Genomic DNA, 7,159 nt, shown 5'->3' on the forward strand with positions numbered 1-7,159 from the left:
GGGAAGGGGGTAGGGTGGGGGCGGGGGGGGGAGTGCAACTCAGAGAGATGTGAGACCAAAAGCACGGAGGAGAGTGTGAATCAAGGAAGGCCCCTTGTATGCACACCCATAGCCCAGAGGAGGGTGAGTGCCTGAACCTGTGGGTCTGGGGGACACTGGAGAGCTGGGCCAGAGGCTGCCCAAGTGCTAGTCAGGACGGAGAAGAGCTGGGCTAGGCTGCCTGAGTTGGCTACAGCCAAAAAAGACCAGCAAAACTGGCTTGGCCAGCAGGCTTATTTTTTTTGGTTTTTGGGTTTTTTTTTTAAATCCTCACAAGTGAGACAATAAAACCCGCAACTGTGAAAAGACAAGAGTTGGACCCAAAGAGGGGGCATCCCAACAGCTGAGACAGTGAAACAAATTTCACTTTGCTACTCCAGAGAACTTGCAAGTTATTGTATATTTGTAATATTATTATTATTTTCATTATCCTTACATCACTCATTCTATTAATATTTTTGTATCCCTCTCCTTCCTGTTCAGTCTTCTTCGCTTGACTGGTTAATTTGCATTGTTTGACTGGTTTCCCCTTGTTCTCTCTTTCACAGTGTATTGTTAATTAACTGTCTTTCACTTCACTTGGGTTCCATTAGCACACTACTCTAGGACCCATACTCCCTATTCTAGCTACCCAGATCACATAGATTCTGTCACATGATTGTTGCTCTATTAATATTGTAAATAGTAGCTGTTCCACACATCCGTAAATACTACACAGAACTTCTCCCAGATCTCAGCCCACTTCACTGTTTCCTGAACTTTATTACTGGTGTGGTTAACTCTATTCTCTCACACATTACACATATTTTCTACCCTTTACTCTCACTTTACCTCATAATCTGACCTCCCACAAGCTCACAGTGTTCTAGATCCAACTCGCAATCCTTCCCCCCAACAACAAGAATCTTATCTTCTTTCCACCCTTTCTAAAAAGTGGCTAGGTGGATGAAATGTCATGGTTAACACTATAAATATATCCAAAGGATCTCCTATCTCTTCTCTAAGGGCTGGTACTTTAAATATCATATAATACACTCCTGCTGTCTTAAACCATTTCGCCTTCCCCCTACAACCTACCATAAAAAAGAGTAGGTAGAAGCTGGGAACACCAGGATACCTCCTGGAAGAGGAAACCCACCAACAAAGGAACCACCAACAGCTAAGAACAGGAGAAGATGAAGGAGGGAGTGGAAGTCACACTAACTCAACCCGGGACCTATCTGGAAATACAATTAAATAGTGAAGAAATTACTCAGAACAAACAATTGAACAAGAGCAAGAGAAAAGCCTCAAAGCCTTGTACATACAGAATAACCAGCTCCAACACAACCTGCCCACACCTGCACAACAGAAAACAAGAGGTGGGGGACAGTCTGACCCTCAGATAACCAGTTGGTGGGAAAGACCCAACAAAGTCTCAACAAGAATCAAAAACCAAAGACATACACAGAACCAACATAAACCACAGCCCAAGATCAGTAAGTTCGAGAGATCAAGAAGACTGTACCACTGAATCTCACAGGTATTCTACCACAGAAGTTCACACCATAAACCCAGGGGACAGAACAGAGCAACTTAAGAAGCAGAGGCTAACAGGAAGAGTCTCACAAACAGTATGAAGATAAAGAAACAATCCCCACATGAAAGGAAAGGAGGAAGTCTCAGAAACAATGCTAAATGAAAAAGAGGCAAGTCAACTATCAGATAATGAGTTCAAAGAATTGGTTATAAGGAAGCTTAATGAGCTCACACAGAATTACCAAAAACTACAGGGAAACTACAATAAACTCACTGCAAACTATATCAACATGAAAAAGGAAATAGAAACTATCAACAAGGGCCAAGAGGAAATGAAAAATACAATTTTTCAACTGAAGAACACAGTAGAAGGAATCAAAAGTAGGCTAGCTGAAGCAGAGGATCGGATCAGCAAACTGGAGGACAAGGTAGAAAAAAACACCCAGAATGGGCAAGAAAAGGAAAAGAGGCTCAGAAAGAATGAAGAGGGGTTTAGGGAAACACAGGACCACATGAAATGAAATAATATCTGTATAATAAGGATACCAGAAGGAGAAGAGGAAGAGCAAGGGATAGAAAACCTGTTTGAAAAAGTAATGATGGAAAACTTCCCTAATTTGATGAGAGAAAAAGTCACACAGATCCAGGAATCAGAGGGAGTCCCAATCAAGAGGAACCCAAAGAGGTCCACTGCAAGACACATCATAATTAAAATGGCAAAATTCCAACACAAACAAAGAATCTTTTTTTTTAATTTTAATTTTTTATTGTTATTCAATTACAGTTGTGTGGCTTTTCCCCCCATCCCTCCACCCTACCCCAGCCAAACCCCCATCCCTCCCCCACTTCCACCCTCCCCCTTGTTATTGTCCATGTGTCCTTTATAGTAGTTGCTGTAATCCCCTCTCCTCACTGTCCCCTCCCCGCTCCCCCCTGTCCATTCTTAGATTGTTCTTAACTTCAAAGTCTCTGGTTATATTTTGTTTCCTTTTTTTTCCTATTTATTATGTTCCAGTTAAAGGTAACATCATATGGTATTTGTCCCTCACTGCCAAGACAAAGAAAGAATCTTAAAGGCAGCAAGGGAAAAACAGGAAGTAACATACAAGGGGGCCCTGATAAGGTTAGCAACTGAGTTCTCAATGGAAATGCTCCAAGCCAGAAGAGAATGGCAAAAAATATTCCAAGTAATGAGAACCAGAGGCCTGCAACAAAGACTACTTTACCCAGCATGGCTCTGAATCAAGATAGAAGGCCAAATAAGGAGTTTCCCAGACAAAAGAAGTCTAAAAGAATACACTTCCACCAAACCAGCTCTGCAAGAGATGCTAAAGGGACTGCTTTAAGGAAAGGAAGGAAAAGAGACAGAAAGAGAGGAACATAGGTACAAAAAAATTGGCAATGAATAAGTACCTACCAATAATAACCTTAAATGTAAATGGATTAAATGCTCCAATCAAAAGTGATAGAATAGCTGAATGGATAAGAGAGCATGATCCACACATATGCTGCCTACAAGAGACCCACCTCAGGACAGAAGACCTACACAGACTGAAAGTAAAGGGCTGGAAACAAATTTTCCAAGCAAATGGACAGGAAAAAAAAAGCAAGAGTAGCAATACTTGTATCAGACAAACTGGACTTCAAAAGAAGGGCCATAAAGAGAGACCCAGAAGGTCACTTCATAATACTCAAAGGAAGAATCCACCAAGAAGACATAAACATTGTAAATATGTATGCACCCAACATAGGAGCACCCAAATACATAAAGAAAATCTTGGAGGACTTCAAGAAAGATATTGACAGCAACACAATTCTGGTAGGGGATTGTAACACCCCACTGTCAAAGATGGACAGATCTTCAAAACAAAATATCAACAAAGATATTGTGGCATTGAACAATACCCTAGATGAAATGAACTTAACTGATATATATAGAGCCTTTTATCCCAAAGAAGCAAAAAACACATTCTTTTCAAATGCACATGGAACATTTTGAAAGATAGACCACATGATAAGACACAAAACAAGCCTCAACAAGTTCAAGAAAATTGAAATCATATCAAGCATTTTCTCTGACCACAAGGGACTGAAACTAGAAACAAACCTCAAGGAAAAAACCCCAAAGCACTGAAAAACATAGAGATTGAACAGCATGCTATTAAACAATGAATGGGTCAAGAATGAGATTAAGGAAGAAATCAAAAAGTTTCTGGAAACAAACAAAAATGAACTCACAACAATCCAAAACCTATGGGACACAGCAAAGGCATTCCTGAGAGGAAAGTTCATAGTGATACAGGCCTACCTAAAAAGAATAGAAACATTTCAAATAAACAACCTAATCCTACACCCACAAGAACTTGAGGAACAACAACAAAGACAGCCCAGAGCAAGTACAAGGAAGGAAATAACCAAGATCAGAGCAGAATTAAATGACATAGAGACTAATAGAACAATTATAAGGATCAATGAATCCAGGAGCTGGTTCTTTGAAAAGATAAACAAAATCGACAAGCCCTTAAGCAGGTTCATCAAGAAAAAAAGGGAGAGGACCCAAGTAAACACAATCAGAAATGAAAGAGGAGAGACTACAACTGATACCACCAAAATACAAAGGATTGTAAGAAATTACTATGAAGAACAATACGCCAAGAAAAGTGAAAACGTAGATGAAATGGACAAATTTTTAGAAAAATATAACCATCCAAAACTCAATGACGAAGAAGCAGAAAGCCTCAACAGACCAATAACACCTGATGAAATTGAAACAGTAATCAGAAAATGCGGAGAACCAAGATGGCGGCATAGTTAGACACACTGCGCCTCCTCGCACAACCAGAACTGACAGAAAATCAAACAGTAAGGAAGTCCGACACCAAGTAGATAAAAAAGCAACATACATCCAGACCAGTAGGAGGGGCGCAGACAGGCACCAGGGCGAAGAGGACTCTCGTAGCCGTGGCAGGACCGAGACTGGTGAAGTGTGGGACAAACGGGGCAGGCAGTCTGACCACTAGCAGGCCCTTCGGCCCTACATTCACGCACAGATAAACTGAGAGGGCCGGACTCACAGTGGCGGAGAACGGGGCAGGCAGAGTGGCGGGTAGCACCCCACGGCCCCACATTTGCGCATAGATAAACCATGACAAACAGCGGGGACCAAAGCAGACCGTGCAACCCAGGGCTCCAGCTCAGGGAAATAAAGCCTCAAACCTCTGAAAACACCTGTGGGGGTTGGGGCAGCAGCAGGAGAGACTCCCAGCCTCACAGGAGAGGTCCTTGGAGAGACCCACAGGAGCCTAGAGTGTGCACAAGCCCACCCACTCGGGAACCAGCACCAGAGGGGCCCAGTTTGATTGTGGGTAGCGGAGGGAGTGACTGAAATCCAGTGGAGAGTGGAGCAAGCGCCATCCCTCTCTCTCGGCCCCTCCCCCACGTACAATGACACAGCTCACTGTCACAGCGCAGCCACCAGTGTTACCCTGCCCCACCCCGGGAACACCTAAGGCTCTGCCCCTTTAAGTAACAAATGCCCCAAGACAAAAAAAAAAAAAAAAAAGGCCCCACCGACAGAACACTTCAAAGCTCCAGAAAAAATACAACTAAGTAACAAAGAGATAGCCAACCTATCAGATGCACAGTTGAAAACACTGGTTATTAAGATGCTCACAGAATTGGTTGAATTTGGTCGAAAACTAGATGAAAAAATGAAGGGTATGCTAAGAGAAACAAAGGAAAATGTACAGGGAACCAATAGTGATGCAAAGGAAACTGGGACTCAAATCAATGGTGTGGACCAGAAGGAAGAAAGAAACATCCAAGCAGAAAAGAATGAAGAAACAAGAATTTGGAAAAATGAGGAGAGGCTTAGGGACCTCCAGGATATCTTGAAACGTTCCAACATACAAATTATAGGGGTGCCAGAAAGAGAAGAGGAAGAACAAAAAATCGAAAACTTATTTGAACAAATAATGAAGGAGAACTTCCCTAATCTGGCAAAGGAAATAGACTTCCAGGAAGTCCAGGAAGCTCAGAGAGACCCAAAGAAGTTGGACCCAAGGAGGAACACACCAAGGCACATCATCATTACATTCCCCAAGATGAAACAGAAGGAGAGAATCTTAGAAGCAGCAAGGGAAAAGGACACAGTTACCTACAAAGGGGTTCCTATAAGACTGTCAGCTGATTTCTCCAAAGAGACCTTACAGGCAAGAAGGGACTGGCAAGAAGTATTCCAAGTCATGAAAGGCAAGGGCCTACATCCAAGATTACTGTATCCAGCAAAACTATCATTTAGTATGGAAGGGCAGATAGAGTGCTTCTCAGATAAGGTCAAGTTCAAGGAGTTCATCATCACCAAGCCATTATTATATGAAATGTTAAAGGGACTTATCTAAGAAAAAGAAGATAAAAAATATGAACAGTAAAAATGACAACAAACTCACAGTTATTAACAACCACACCTAAAACAAAAACAAAAGAAAACTAAGCAAACAACTAGAACAGGAACAGAACCACAGAAATGGAGATCACATGGGGGGCTATCAATAGGGGATTGGGAGGGGGAGAGAGGTGGGAAAGGTACAGAGAATAAATAGCATAAATGATAGGTGGAAAATAGACAGGGGGAGGGTAAGAATAGTGTAGGAAATGTAGAAGCCAAAGAACTTATAAGTATGACCCATGGACATGAACTATAGGGGGGGAATGTGGGAGGGAGGGAGTGAGCAGGATGGAGTTGAGTGAAGGGGGGGGAAATGGGTCAACTGTAATAGCATAATCAATAAATATATCAAAAAAAATAGAAACAGTAATCAAAAAGCTTCAAACACATAAAAGCCCTGGACCAGACAGTTTCACAGGATAATTCTACACAGCATTTAAGGGAGAGCTAACCCCCATCCTCCACAGATTATTTAAAAAAATTCAAGAAGATGGAAGACCCCATACTTGTTTTATGAAACCAGCATCATCTTAATCCCCAAACCAAATAAAGCCATAACAAATAGAGAAAATTCAGGCCAATATCTCTGATGAACATAGATACTAAAATCCTCAACAAAATATTGGCAAACCGCACCCAACATTCCATTGAAAAGATCATACACCATGATCAAGTGGGATTCATCCCAGGGATGCAAGGATGGTACAATATTCACAAATCAATAAACATAATAAACCACACAAACAAAAGCAAAGATAAAAACCACATGATCATATCAATAGATGTGGAAAAAGCATTTGATAAGGTATAGTACCCATTTATGATAAAAACCCTCAGCAAAGTGGGTATAGAGGGAGCATTCCTCAACATAATAAAGGCCATATATGAGAGACCTACAGCCAACATCATACTCAATGGACAAAAACTTAAGAGCTTCCCCACTAAGATCAGGAACAAGACAAGGATGCCCTCTCTCACTACTCCTATTTAACATAGTATTGGAAGTCCTAGCCACAGCAATCGGACAAGAAAAAGAAATAAAAGGCATCCTAATTGGAAAGGAGGAAATGAAACTGTCACTGTTTGCAGATGACATGATAGTGTACATGGAAAATCCTATAGACTCCACCAAAAAACTGCTTGACCTAATAAATG

The sequence above is a fragment of the Desmodus rotundus genome, chromosome 2 (assembly GCF_022682495.2).
Source record: "Desmodus rotundus isolate HL8 chromosome 2, HLdesRot8A.1, whole genome shotgun sequence".
Lineage (NCBI taxonomy): Eukaryota > Metazoa > Chordata > Mammalia > Chiroptera > Phyllostomidae > Desmodus > Desmodus rotundus.